This window comes from Antechinus flavipes, chromosome 4 (genome assembly GCF_016432865.1).
Source record: "Antechinus flavipes isolate AdamAnt ecotype Samford, QLD, Australia chromosome 4, AdamAnt_v2, whole genome shotgun sequence".
Lineage (NCBI taxonomy): Eukaryota > Metazoa > Chordata > Mammalia > Dasyuromorphia > Dasyuridae > Antechinus > Antechinus flavipes.
Window position 1 is genome coordinate 372,556,070 of NC_067401.1, and position 15,288 is coordinate 372,571,357.

Sequence of the window (15,288 nt, forward strand, 5' to 3'; positions counted from 1 at the left end):
GAAAGTCCTATCAAGGAGAAGGAAAGGAAACATGCATTTATATAGTGCCTGCCATGTGCCAGAAACAGTGTTGTGAACTTTTACAAATGTTATTTAATTTGACCCTCACAACAACTCTAGGAAGAAGGTGCTTTTATTATTACATTTTATAGTTAAGGAAACTAAAGGAAATATTTAGTGATTTGCCTAGAGCCTAGGCACTCGGGCACTCAGCCTAGAAACTTCTGACTACAAGCCTTAAGTGGGAAAAGTTTCAAATATAAGACAACTGACAGAGCAGTCTACTATTATGAGATTGGGAAAAGAGTATTGGAAGGAATTTTGCAAGACCATCCAGTAAGTTACAGAGAGATTTGTAATATGTGTCAGTGAAGGTACTCCCACTAATGAAATGTCATGTTTTTGAAGTACTGAAATATTTGTATTTTTTAAAGTGCTTTGTTCTAAGCAGTACTGTGAAATAAGAAGATAGGGTAATATAGTAAAAAGACCATAGATGCTGGGGTCATGGGATCTAAGTTCAAATCTTAACTGATATTTTGTGTTGGTATGAGTTCAGGCAAGTGAATTGATCTTATTATATCTCAGTTTCCTCATTTGTAAATGGATTAGATAGTCTCTGAGCTTCCTTTTAGAGCTAGATCTATGATCTCCCTTTTGTAATTGAGGAAACCAAGGCTTTGATGGAGTTACTTTTTTGAAGTCACTAGGTAGAGATGGGTCTCCAACCTATATTTTTTTTATTTCAAGTACAGGATTTCCCCCCTAAGCCATGATTTTACTATATATACTGATGTGACAAGAAGTAGATCACCCAAATGAGGAGAACAGCATGCCTTTCAGTGAGTGAGGAATAAACCATGGTGTCAAAATGGTTTCACCATCCAAATTGACACTGAGACACTTTGTTCAGGGTAGTTAAGTAATATCTGAATAGAGAGCTGAAATGGGAGCAAGTACAGGTAGGGAAGTCCATAAGCACATTTGTCATGAGGACTTATTGATAGCATGCATACACGTGTAACATTTGCAAAGGAACAGTCATGGGGATACCCTTTGGGAAAATAGCTGCTAATGAGAGGAAGGTTCTTACTGGGCAAAGAGGTACTGCTTATTATTTTATTCATTTAACAATGACTTATTAAGTGTTCGCTATAGGCCAATCACTGATTCGGTGTTGGAGATACATAGGCAAAGTACAAAATGCATTCACAATGATTAGCTCATATTTATGTAATGCTTTCAGGTTTGCAAAGTGATTTACAAATATTAGTTCATTTGATCCTTACAATAATCTTTAAAGGTAGGCTATTTTAATCCTTATTTTATGGTTGAAGAAACTGAAACAGACAGAGATTAAGTGATTTTCCTAGGTTCATATAGTTTGTGAGGGTCTGATGCTAGATTTGAATTCAGATCTTTCTGACTTCAGCTTCAGTGTTATATTCACTGCCTCACATAGCTGCCCACTATATCTCTCTAGCTGTTTTATATACATCACCTCACTGATCCTAACAACAACACTGTGGGAATAGATATATTATTATTCTTATTTTACAGATGAGAAAACTGAGACAGAGGCTAAATGACTTGCTTTGGTCACACAGCTAGTAAAAGATTAAAGGGAGTTTGGAATTCAGTTGTTTCTGGTTCCAAGTCTAGCCCTCTGTCTGCTACAAGCCACCTGTCCCTACACTTAAGAAATCTGTAGTAGGATGGAATTAAAGAATCTCAAATACTCTATCAAGAATGATCTGAATATCCAAAAACAATCTTTCTATTCATGAATTCTGGTCATTTATTCATCTAGCAATCTAGCATGAAATATTGTAGAAAGAACTCTGGATTATGGTCAAAGACTATGCAGAGATAATTTTCAAATGAGAAGAAAACTCAAATTGTTAATTATCACTTTAAAAACATGTTCAACCTCACAAATATTAAAAGAGGTGCACATTAAACTAATTCTGAGCTATCAATTTATATCAAGTTGGCAAAAAATAATTTAAAGCAATGAAATCCAATGTTATCAGGATTACAGAGGAGCATAGGAGACCTCTAGCAAGGGGCTCGAATCATATGGACCTCAGGTTGATCCTGGGGGAACCTAACTCTAGGGAAGGTAAATTTCTCTTTTTATGATTTATTGCCCCTACTTATTTTAATATAGGAAAATCTCTTTCCCCTTCTCTCTGTCTCTGTCTCTCTGTTTCTATCTCTGTCTCTTTCTCTGTCTCTGTCCTTTGTCCATCTCTCTCTCTCTCTCTCTCTCTCTCTCTCTCACACACACACACACACACACACACACACACACACACACACATACAGAGTTAGGGTTAAGTCCTGATTTTAGGGGTGGTGCTCCATCCACTGGATCACCTAGCTGCCCCAAAAGCTAAACAAAATTTAGACATAGTTTCTAAGTTTTTTCCTTGCAATAGACAATAGGATCCTCCTACAAAGGTACTTCATGTACAATATTTCCATCAGGAATGGAACAGATTTTTAAAAATAGTTTTTCTTCTATCACAGAAATTGCAAAAGAGGCATAATACTTAAAGGTACATATAAACACTCATTGCTGGTGGATTTGCAAACTTGTAGAATCTTTTTGCAGAGCAATCTTGCCTCCACACAGTAATAAGTTAGAAATATAGACATACCCTTTGACCTAGTAATTCCACTGTTGGGAATGTGCTCTGAATATGCTTAAAAACAAAAATAGTGCAAACTCTTTAAAGACTGTTATAGCAGCTTTACATTGAATTTCAAAAAAAAAAAAATTGAAAACAATCTAAATGTCCAGTAGCAAGTGAATGATTTAAATGAGTTGTTGATTCATTTAAGGGAACACAATTTAGAATAATAAGAACGAGGAATACAGAATAGTATGGAAAGATTTTAATTTTTTAAAAGCCCCAAATCAATGGCATACATTTGACTAAGACTATATAAGAAGGAAAATTTATTTCTCTCTACATTGAGATCCAAACAGTATAAACCAGAAAATGCTTCTATAGATGGTAAAGTTTTGTAAAAATATGTCATCATTCTGGGCTGTATTCTTTACAAATGCAGATCACCAACCTTCTAGGACTTATGGAGGGAGAAGCAAAGTTGTCTTCCTTTCAGAATAATGTATTGGGTTGGGAGTGTGGGTGAAGGTAGATTTCATTCCACAACCCTCAAGTATTACAAATACTTTCACCTGAATAGATTTGGACTGTTCCCTGGGTTTAAGTAAAAAACAATGAGAATTTTGCTGTCATTTATTTCTCAATAAATGGGGCAGGGACGTGGGTAGGGGGATAGCTCAGTTAGTGGTATTTCAGGAAGAAATATTTTAGTGGTCTATTTCCAAATGCAAAGCAGGCAAAATAGAATTATTATATAATAACACCTATGGAAAGAAAGAGAAAAACTCAAAACCCTTCCTTCAAATAGATAAAGAGTAAAGCCCAGGATTCCAAGAAGTGAATATTAATTTGATCACTCATTTTATTGGGTAATTACACTCCATTGCTCTTCAGAGGCTAGTGGGTTTAAAAAAATAGTTAAATAGACTTTTTTAGGTGACACCAACTCCCTCTCCAATAATGTACACATCAGGAATGCACAGAGCTCTTTAGCATGCAAGATACAAAATGCTATTAAATCATTTGCTATTTTTCCTATAAGGAAGGAGTTCTTCCCAGAGTACTAATCTGCTTGGGGAAAAAAAAAGCCTCCTAATTTAGAAGAAAATGAGACTTTCACTCCACTCAGCAAACACCTCTGCTAACGCTTCATTAGTATGTATTTTCACATAATTCAATTAGCCAAAATACATACAAATGCTCACAGTACTGTTCCCAGCTCTGGGAGTGTCAGGGTGGCTTTAAACAGATCTGAAACAAAATTGCATAAATCGCATGTAAAGCTCTGTGCATACAAAGATACCTTCAGGGTTCTAATAAATTCATGAAACTTTTTTAAAGTATGATTTCCTAGCAGGCAATCACTTTTAATTAACAGGATCACCTACAGCAACACATGTCCTTCAAAAACTTACATTATTTTTTCTTTTTGAATTTCAAAGTTTCTGTAGTGAAAGTTGAATAGCTGAGTAGCTTAACCTCAAAAGGGTTCCAGGCTTTCATGACAGCTATAAATCACTGTGGTGCCTTCTTTATAAGAAGAAAAGATTCTTAACACAACAGAGAAAGAAGGAAACCGCTTTTTAGTCATAGCTAGAAGCAAGCATTTTCTCCAAAGGTCAAAAAACTTTTCCTCAGTTAAAGAATAATTTTTAAGGACATCGCAGCTACTTGTACAACTAACCTCGTGTAATTTACTTTATGAATTAAACATACAATTTTGAGGATTTGTGATTTTTCCTACTGGATGGATATTTCTCTTTCTGGAAGTGGCTTTAGAGCATTTCCTTGCTTCCCTTGGGTAGAGATAAACATGGAGACTGATGACTGGATGGAGGGACTTCTTTAATGGACCTATCTCATAGTGGAATATGGGTCCTGAGGTCCATTTAAACCTGGTTTCTTCAAATGGATAGCTCTAGCTAATATTTTCTTCATGGCTTTGGAGCTGGAAGAAAAGTTAGACGCATTCAAAGCTGAACTTCTTATTTTACAAATGGTCAAAGCAAGGGTCAGAGAGGTGAAGGTTGCACCGTTATAAGCAGAAGTGCTGGCATCCAAATCCAGGTTTTTTTTACTTCAAGTCCAATGCCCTCTCTCCTGAACTGATTGCCTTCCTTAGCGTTGCCCTGTTTCCTAGATTAGATTAGGTCAGTATCTTCAGCCATCATCCTGTGAAGCAATCCCCATGAAGATGGAGCCTGACAACTGTTCCTGCAGGGAATACACCACCAGCTACTTAAGATCCCAAAAGAAAGCTCTTGTCACCAAAGTCCTTGACATTGTCACATGGTTCAACATCAGAAACTGATATTATTTTATCAATGGAAATGGTATTGTATCCTTGACAAAGTGGTCATTTAGCCTCTTCTTTCAGTGATAGGGAACTTATCCTCTCTGTTTTTAGCTTTTGTAGTCATTAAATTCTTCCTTATTGTCCAAGGAAATCACTGTAACTTTCATCAATTGATTATTTCCTGCTGCCATTATACACACCCTACTCAGGTCCTGCCTATCCTGTTAATCCCAAGGATCCTAGAACCTTTTCCCAGTTTGCAAGGCTGAAGCATCTGAGAATTGTCTTGGGATTGATATCTAGGGAGTTCAGAATTTAGGATATCCCTAATGAAAACAAAATTCAGAGAAGTCACAATATGTCTCATTTTCTTCCCTCTTTTCTTCCCTTACTTTTGTCCAGGGAGATCAGTTCCTAACTAAAGGCATGGACAGTTAGGTGGAACAAATAGATAGAGGGCCAGCCCTGTACTCGGGAAGATCATATTTTTATGACCATAAATCTGGCCCCAGACACTTATAAGATGTGTAATCCTGGGCAAACACTTAATAGTTTGCCTCAATTCCCTCATCTGTAAAATGAACAGGAGAAGGAAATGGCAAACTACTCATATTTCTGCCAAAAAAAAAAAAACCCAAATGGGGTCACAAAGAGCTGATACAGTTGAACAATTGCAATAGCAATAACTTTGGGTATCTACACCAAGGGAGTAAAGCTAGAGTGACCAAGAGTTTTGGAGAACAAAGACTATAAAATAGAAGTTTGAGTTTAGCTTGGACAGATGAGTGAGCTAAGATCAGGTTGATGAAATGATACTTGCTCTTGGTTAAGTGGATGTGATCAAAATGAAGCAGGGTTAAGTGAAAAGCCTAAACAACAAAGGGATTACTGAGGATTAAGTAAATGATGATTATATAGGAGATTGTGGCTTGCTCAAGGATGAATGTCCTGTGATTTGGAATAATATCTGGAGTTACCAATCAACTCTTTGTCACTGAACAGAAACCAAGTGGTAACTTTGGGGAGAAAGAGGAAATAATGATCCCCACTGCAGCTGGTAAGAGTTATTACTGATCCATTTGGATTTCAGTATGTGGGAATATTTGTTATTAATCGTCAAAGTTCCATCAGAATGGGAGAAAAGGAAAGGATTCTAATACAGGAAGCAGAAAAAGCTACCTGAGTTAAACGCAGCTTATCAAAATAGGTCTTTGCTTATTATCTGTAAACTCGATATCCTTCTCCTCTCCATTCCAACCCCCCCAAAAAGAAAAATTCCACTCCAGAACCATGGGATCAAACAGTAATAAGAACTAAGTGTTGATTGATAATATGGCCATATCATAGTAAGAAACTCTTTTGTGTGTGTGTGTGTGTGTGTGTGTGTGTGTGTGTGTGTGAATCAAATGTTAGAATGATAGTGTGTGAATCACACAAAGAAGAAGTCCAGTGACAAATGATACTTGTGGGAAGCATAATTTAAACAGAAAGTAGATAGAGAATAGTATTATCTCAGTAAGAGAATTACTTGAAAACAATGCTTCTGGATAAGAGAGGGTAAGGGAAGTTATGGTTTCTTTAGGGCAGGTTTAATAGCAGTTAGTCACTAGTGCCATAACTAAGATAAAGTGACTGGGGTTTTGCCCTAAAGGCATCAAACTTAGAAGGTAATATAGTTAACTGCAGTAACTAGTTTTTTCTCTCAAATGAATTTGTTATTAATTACTTACAGCATTATTTTCACATAATAGATTTAGAGCTGAAGGATATTAATAGTAATCTAGTTTAATTATTTCATTTTGCACATGAGGAAACTAAAACTCATAGGGGTTAGATGATGATTAAAAAGTTGATTTGAAGGTGCTTCTGTGCTCCTTAGCTGCTTTCTCTGGGAATGCTGTTGTCCTAACAATAAAATTGTTAGTTTTTTTCAGTCAGTGAAGAGGAAGGAGGAAATAACACCATTTTAGATATTGACCTTCCTTGAAAGAGCTAATGTTGAAGTTCAACTGAGGGAAAAAATTCTTGGAGTTTTCATGACCTGGAGTAAAATAAAGATCAGCCAGACTGAATTTATAGATGGCCTCTGAATCAGGTAGGGGACTATCTTGATAGAGTCAGGAAAGCCTCTTGCATAGGGTGAGAGGGCAAGGAATACCATGATGTAGAACGTATATTAAGCTTAGTCAGAGAACTAAGGTTCAAATGATAACTTACTGCAGTACCTCTAATAATTTGCCTCTTGTCTCTAGGTTTTAGGAAAGATACACTTTGGGGGTGAAGAGACAGAGAGGTGAGGTGAGATAGGAAGAGATCAGATTGCGAGCAGGAGAGAGGTGCTATGGACTAAAGACAGCAAGTTCAGAAGAACAGTGGGGAAATGGCGTCAAACTCTCTTTATGAACACTTAGCATTTAGTCCATTTTCCTGCTCTGCAATGAGATAATCATGGTGAAATGCAGATATCTTTGCCAGTAGCCTTTAAGAGGTCTGATTCATACTAAATCCAAAATCCACTAGGAAAAAAAAGTGCTTAGTAGCATCTAGTTATTGGATGCTTTTTTCTCCCAGTTGTGTTAGAATCTCTGTGACCCCATTTGGGATTTTCCTGGCAGAGATTTGCTGTGTCCTTCTTCAATTCCTTTTACAGATAAAGACCTGAGGTAAACAGGGTTAGGTAAATTGCCAAAGGTCATATATTTATTAAGTGTCTAAGCCTGGGAAGACAAGTCTTCATGTACCTGAGTTCAGGACTTTTATCTACTATGTCACCTAGCTGCCCCTATTGACCATAGTAGGCACTATATGAATGTTACCAATGGTGAGGATAATCATTAATTCCCATTGATTATACTGAAAAATATCCCAGTCCATAAATCCTGGGTCTTTTTTTTTAAAGGATATATTGTATTAAATATGCTATCATGTATACTGGCAGGAGAAGCATCCAGGGTGAAGACGAAAAAACAGAACTGTGTTTTTGTTTGTTTGTTTGTTTGTTTGGGTTTTTTATTTTTTGAAACAATTCCTGGGTTCAGAGCAGCTTTGTAGTATAGAAGGATATAGATCAAGGTTGTTGATCAATTGAGTTCCTCCTAATTAATGAAATTAAAGACTATGGAGAAATAACAGAAACAATGAATTAGTAAGGTAGCTGCCTTTGTGCCTTGTAAAAATATGCTTCTTTTTTATTTTGAATGGATTATTTTGTCCTTGGTAAAGGAGTCTTCGAGAGGCTCACACCCTCAGTGTAAAGATTGTAAAGATTGAGAAATTGGGAACCAATTCACAGCTTGAAAAAGAAATGTTTAAAAGTTTGGGTCCTGGGGCAGGTAGGTGGCGCAGTGGATAGAGCACCATCCCTGAAGTCAGGAGGACCTGAGTTCTATGAGACACTTAACACTTTCTAGCTGTATGACCCTGGGCAAGTCACTTAACCCCAGTTCCCTGGGGGGGGGGAGTGGAGTGGGGGGAGAAAGTTTGGGTACTTAGTTGCTCCTTTACAAAGTAGGAAGAATTTCTTTCTTTTCTTTCTTTTTTTTTTCTTTCTTTCTTTCTTTCTTTTTTCTTTCTTTCTTTCTTTTTTGTTTTTTTTTTTTTTTTGATGAAATTGTAGGATGGCTGGTTAGGCAGGAGCTGGCTAAAGGATTAGCTATGTCCTTGGTGGCCTTTAAAAATCAAGTAACACCTTTTAAGGACTCATTGGAGAAAAAATGGTGTTTCAGACATCTTCTAAAATAGGTCTTTCTAGATAGAGGAGTGAATTTCTCTTTTCTCTTCCACCATTAACAATAACATTTTCCCCTTTCTTCTCTACTTTACTTAACTTATGATGGGACAGTACCATGAGCCCCTACCACTATACAGACTCTAAATTTGTACCATTCTTGCCTTGGTTGCTCTGGTCTGGTACATGGTAACTTTGCTCTTCTAAAACCTTAAGAATTCTTCTTTTCCATGGGATCAAGTTGTCAAAATCAACAAGTGCCAGCAAGCATTCTTTAAGTGCCTACTATGTACCAGGTACAGTTTTAGGTACTAGATTAAAATGAAAGATTACTTATTCTTACAGAGCTTCCATTCTATGGGGTTCACACACACACACACACACACACACACACACACACATACACACACACACAGAACAAATATGAGCAGAAAGTTGGAGATCAGAAAAGGTAGACACTTGTAGACAGCCTTATGGAGTTTTGAAGAAAAAAAGAGCTTCTAAGAGTCAGAACTAAGATTGCCATATATTATAATATATATTATTGCAAAAGATTGTAGTGTTTAGGAAGAGGAGTAATAAGTACATAGATAGAAAGATAGATAGATAGACGAGGTCATGTTGAAAAAGTCTTTTTAAAAGGGTTTGGGTTTACAAATCAGTTCCAATAGAGCAGTAATGAATTGAACCAGCTACACCCAGCGAAAGAACCTTGGGAAATGAGTATGAACCACTACATAGAATTCCCAATCCCTCTATTTTTGTCCACCTGCATTTTAAATTTCCTTCATAGATTAATTGTACACTATTTCAAAGTCTGATTCTTCTTGTGCAGCAAGATAACTGTATGGACATGTATAAATATATTGTATTTAACATATACTTTAACATATTTAACATGCATTGGTCTATCTGCCATGTGGGGGAGGTGGTGGGGGAAAGGAGGGGAAAAATTGAAGCAAAAGGTTTTGCAATTGTCAATGCTGAAAAATTACCCATGCATATATCTTGTAAATAAAAAGCTATAATAAATTTTTTTTTTTAAAAGAGAAAAAAAAAGGTTTGGGTTTATAAGTGCTCTTATGTACCATTGAAAGGCAGAGGTCTAATGACCAAGAAATGCTATCATTATGTGACTACCAAACAGCACTTTATTTTTTCACTTAATAGTATTTAATTTTTTCCAATTATATATAATTTTCCAATATTCTCTTTTGTTAGATTTTGATTTCCAATTTTTTTCTATCTTCCTTCCTTCCCATTCCCTTCCCCAAGATGGCAAGCAATTTGATATAGATTATATATGTACAATCATTTTAAATATATTTCTGTATTAGTTGTTTTGCAAAAGAAAAATCAGAACAAAAGGGAAAAACCACAAGAAAGGAAAAAAAAACAACAAAAAATGAAAATAGTATATTTCAATCCTTATTCAGTCTTTATAGTTCTCTCTTTAGATGCAAATGGTATTTTCCATCCCAAGTCTGTTGGAATTATCTTGGATCACTGTATTGCTGAGAAGAGCTAAGTCTGTTATAGTTGTACATATACCATAAATATATACATACATACATATATATATATACATATAATATATATATACATATAACACACACACACACACATATATATATACATGTACATATATATTTAGAGAGAGTTGTATGTATACTGGATATATATATAGTTGTATATATATTATGTTATATAATATGTAATATGTATAATTTTCTGCTATTTCTGCTCACTTCACTTAGCATCAGTTCATGTAAGTCTTTCCAGGCTTTTCTGAAATCAGCTTGCGCATCATTTCTTATAGAACAATAACCCCATTACATTCAAATACTGCAATTTATTCAGCCATTTCCCAATTGATGGGTATCCATTAATTTCCAATTCCTTGCTACTGCAAAATGCCACATTTTTTGCACATGTTGATCTTTTTCCTTCTTTTATGATGTCTTTGAGACATAGACCCAGTAGAGGCATTGCTGGATCAAAAAGTGTGCAAAGTTTTGTAGTCCTTTGGGCACAGTTCCAAATTTCTCTCTAGAATGGATGTTTCAGTTCACAATTCCACCAACAAGACATTAGTATCCCAGTTTTCCCGTATCCCTTCCAACATTTATCATTATCTCTTCTGAAACAGTACTTTAATGTATTTTCCAAAGGGTAAGCTTTATTCATCTCAGACTTTCAACTATTTCCCTTTCCTTGAACTTTGTCATGGAATGTTCTGCAGATATAAGACTGAGATGAATTTCCTATGAGCCATTTTGCTATTTTGGTAAATTGACATTCTTGGAATTAGCCCCCACATTGTCCTCTTTTCAGAATTTCGTTATTTATGTTAAGGGCTTCACCACCCTTTCATTCATCCAGATTTGCAACATTATTGCCATTCTTGATTCTTAACTCTCACTCCATTTCCACTCAGTTGCCAAATTACACCATTTCTATTTCACCTCTCACATACATCCTCCTCACAAAGCAACCACCCTTATTTAAATCCTCATTGCCTTTCACTTGGACTTTTTAGGACTCTTAATTGATGTTTCAGATCTCTTCCTCTCTCTAATCCATTCTTCAGGATGCCTTCATATTTATTCCTAAAGCACAATTCTGACCATTATATCCTGTGCTTAAGAATATCTTGATTACTTGCCTCCAGCATGAAATTTTAGTTCTCCACTTTGAAATGTAAAGTCCTTTACAATTTGGACTCAACTTACCTCTCCATCCTTATTTCTTACTGTTCTCTCCATGCACACTGGGGCCCAAGCAAAGTAGTCATTTTGCTGTTTTTCATCCATTCTATTTCATTGATTAGCTGGCTGTCCCCCTTGTCTAGGCTGCACTCCCTTCTTATCTCAGTCCCTAAGTCTCAGCTCAAGAAGCACTTTCTTTATGTAGTCTTCACTAATGTCTTCCATTAATAATACTTTACCTTCAAAATCAGTAAATGCTTGTATGTGTATGTATATATGTATGTGTATGTATATATGTATGTGTGTATATATATATATATGTATATATATACACATCAATATTTTACATATGTGTGTATTAAAAATTAAGGTAAACTGAGGCACAAAGTTCCAAGAATGATCAATTTATTAGTAAAGCACAAATTTATCAATAAATAGGATATCCGAAAAACTAAGACTGCAAATTGGGGTAAAGAGCTCTTTCATACTTTTGTGGAACACAGAAAATAGGAAGACTAGCATCACAGAAGGAAGAAGATATGACTGGATGGAAATTAGGGATGAAGGCAAGCAAAAATAAAAACAAAACAAAAAACACTACTCTTCTGCGACTAAGACATGTTCATTGTTTGAGTCCTGCTGCATCTGCAAGGACAGAGAGAGCAAATCAGTTTTCTTTGGATAGCAAACCAGACATCCTTGAAGGATAGTTTGGTAGTGTAAAGATATTAGAAACAGACTCCCTGGTGTCCACCTGCTTCCTTCAAGGGTAACAGATTTCTTTGACACAAGAATAGAACAATGATTAATGGGAAAACTAGATATCTAAACTTAACTTATTCCAGGCCAGCTAAATTTTTCAATTAAGTTCAGAGACAAAGAAATCATGACTGAGGTATTTAAAGGATGATATTAATTAACTGCAAATAGGATTAATTTTTTAAAAGATATGAAATCAATCTGATTATTTCATATATGTATATATATACAGATATATATAACACGCACATATATGAAGTATATATCTACATATATATCTATATATCTGTATCTATATCTATATATAGTTTACATATCTGTATGTGTATACATTGTCTTACCCAAATGGATGTTGAGAAGATGGCTTTGTATCCTTAACACCTAGTACAGTGCATGGCACTTAATACATGCTTAATAAATGCTTATTAATTGATTGGGTGCTAGTCAGAGTTATGGCATATAAACTTATGTCATTTGAAATGTTTAATTATTGTGTAAATTACTTTAAAAATCACCAATTAAAAACCTTTCAACCTTTCTATTCCAAATAAATGAAAACTTTTTATTCTAGAACTCATAGCTTATCATACCATAAGGCACCAGAGTAACTCTTTCATGAAATGTACTAATTGTAATTCTCTAATATTTTAAAGTATTAGAATCACCAACAAGTCCTAGCTTCATGCCTCAGTTTGATGTGGAGATAAATGACTTTGGGTTCTAATTGGCTATGCCATTAGAACACAAACTCTGACAGATCCTACCATGCTGGAAAGGCTTTGATTATGGTCCCGGCAGCAGACTATTTGCTTTCTGAGGGCTAATCCAGTTAAATATATAGAGAGGCTCAGAGCAAATAGATTGGCCATTCAGTAATGTATTTATGAAATGAAGAAAAATCAAGTGAAATGATAGTCTTATATGACTCCATTCTATTTCATCAATGATGGTGGCAGGATAGTAGTAAGAGACAGAGGATTCTGAGCCACAACATAGTTTATAGATTGTCTATAAATATTAACTTTATTCAGTATTTTAAATGAGTTATTTGTCCAATGACTAACGAGGAGACATATTGCTATAAGAATTATAACTTGGTTGGTCTTCTACAGAGGATTGTAGAAAGAAATGAAAAATAGCTACCAGAATGAGAATTGTAACTTTCATGCTAAAAGGCAGTGCCTATTTTAATGAAACTACAGATTTCTTTCAGTATCAAAAATGATTAAGGCACTGAAAACATATCCACTGAGTAGCTATCTGCAAGTAGTAATTTCCATTATTTTAAAGAAACATGATATAGTGAAGATAGTGCTATGCAGTATCAGAAGGACTTTTGTTCAAATCCCTTCTTTGATATGAGATGCATAATTCAAGGGAATCCCCTAATCCAGAGCCTCAGTTCCCCTGATTGTAAAATGGGGATAATAATTCCCACTGTACCAATCCCAAATGAGATAATGTACCTAAAGTGCTTTCCAAATCTAAAAGCCCTAAATTTAGAGAGGCTTATTGTTAGCAGTAGGCTACTCAGTGATGAATATGAGCTTCCAGCACTGATTGAGTCTCTAAACAACACATTCCCCAGTTCAGACTTTTCACTGAACCAGACTGGCTCCATTCCTGTGCAGTTAGCCCATAACTGCACAATGTGATGTTTTCGTCTGGTGCATGTGCACCATCCATCCTGAAGAATCCAGTATCTGCCTGGATTACAGCGCAGCCTGGCCACCGATGGCCTCCCTTCCCTGACTGAAGTCTGCTCTTCTGAAGGTGACAATGAACTCCTGGAGGCCACCCTTGACTTAGAGGGTCTCGTTCCTGTGGCTGCATCTGACAGCATCAGACAGGTGGGAGAGTGCCTGCCAGTCCAGAGATAGACTTCCCCCTGCTCCTCATCCCTTCCCACTAGTCTAGCCTTGTTGAATGTCATGACCATCAGATAGGACATACCTGCTGTGTTGCTGAATGGACATGTTTTACAGGTCTTTGCAGGCAAAGAATTTCAAAGGACTTTAGTCAAGTAGATGTCAGTTAATTAAGCCACATACCCCACAGGGTGGATTGCAAACAATTTAACTATTGAAGTACTGAGTTCATAAACAGATGAAATGAAGTTGCAAGAGTTGCCAGGTACAACCCTCTGGATACACTAAAGCTCTGCTTTCAACAGTTTGGTCAGAGTGATTAGAAAAGGCAACCATAGAGCAGAAAAGAGGAGGACATCAGTGAAAGATTATCATGTTGGTCTCTACCTTTGAACTCCGGAGAATAAACTAGAGATCTCCCTTTCAGGCACATCTCTGTGTGTGCTCAAGGTCACATGGCTTGTGAATTTGGCAACTCATAACGTCACTTGCAGGGAGCATGTGTGCCCTCCATCAGAACTCCATAGGACCACTGGCTTTAGAGCTGAAAAGGACCTGAGAGATCAAGACTTGTACACGATCACAGAATCTCCACATTGGAAAGGACCTCAGAGGCCACCCACTCCAACCCATTCCTGAACAAGAATCCCCTTTATAATACGCCTGACAAGTTTTCATCCAGCCTTTGCTTGAAGGCCTCAAGTGAGGGGGAGCCCTCCTATGGCTTGAGGGAACCTGTTCCACATTTCTATCCTTCTAATGATTAGAAAGATTTTTCTTAGGTGGAGCTCAAATTCGCCCTTTTCAATTCAGGTCACTTTCTACCGCTGCCTTACTTTGCAGTAAGAGGAGAAAAATGGGGTCCACAAATAAAATACGATTTCCTCAAGACCCAAGACTAGCAGAACCAGGACTAGAACTCAGTAGTCCTATTTTCCAGTTTGAGGTACATTCCCCAAGCTCGTTTACTTTTCATGAAGAGTTCATTAAGAGTTTGTCCAATGTGTGATGACTTCACAAAAAACCTGTTAATTTACATTCATTATTTAATAAGCATTTGCTAATCAATCAATAGGCACTTATTAATCACTTGTGATTAGCTACTATGTTACTAGGTGCTGTTAGTTCTTCTGTGTGAATTACATTATGCTGTTTCTTCTCTTTCATTTGGGAAGGAGGCAGAAAGGGCTTAGGTTAGATATGTAGAAGAGATTAATGACAGATGATGTTATAAATAAATTAGAACTTTGTTGTAATGTTCCCAATTGTGTGGATTCAGTCATATTATAGGTCA

General features: G+C 36.3%; 1 pseudogene; it reads right to left on the reverse strand.

Moving 5' to 3' along the window:
* The window catches only part of LOC127561575 (actin-related protein 2/3 complex subunit 1A-like), a 28,657-nt pseudogene extending 14,580 nt beyond the window's left edge, over positions 1 to 14,077 (reverse strand).
* Positions 14,078 to 15,288: the final 1,211 nt, after the last annotated feature.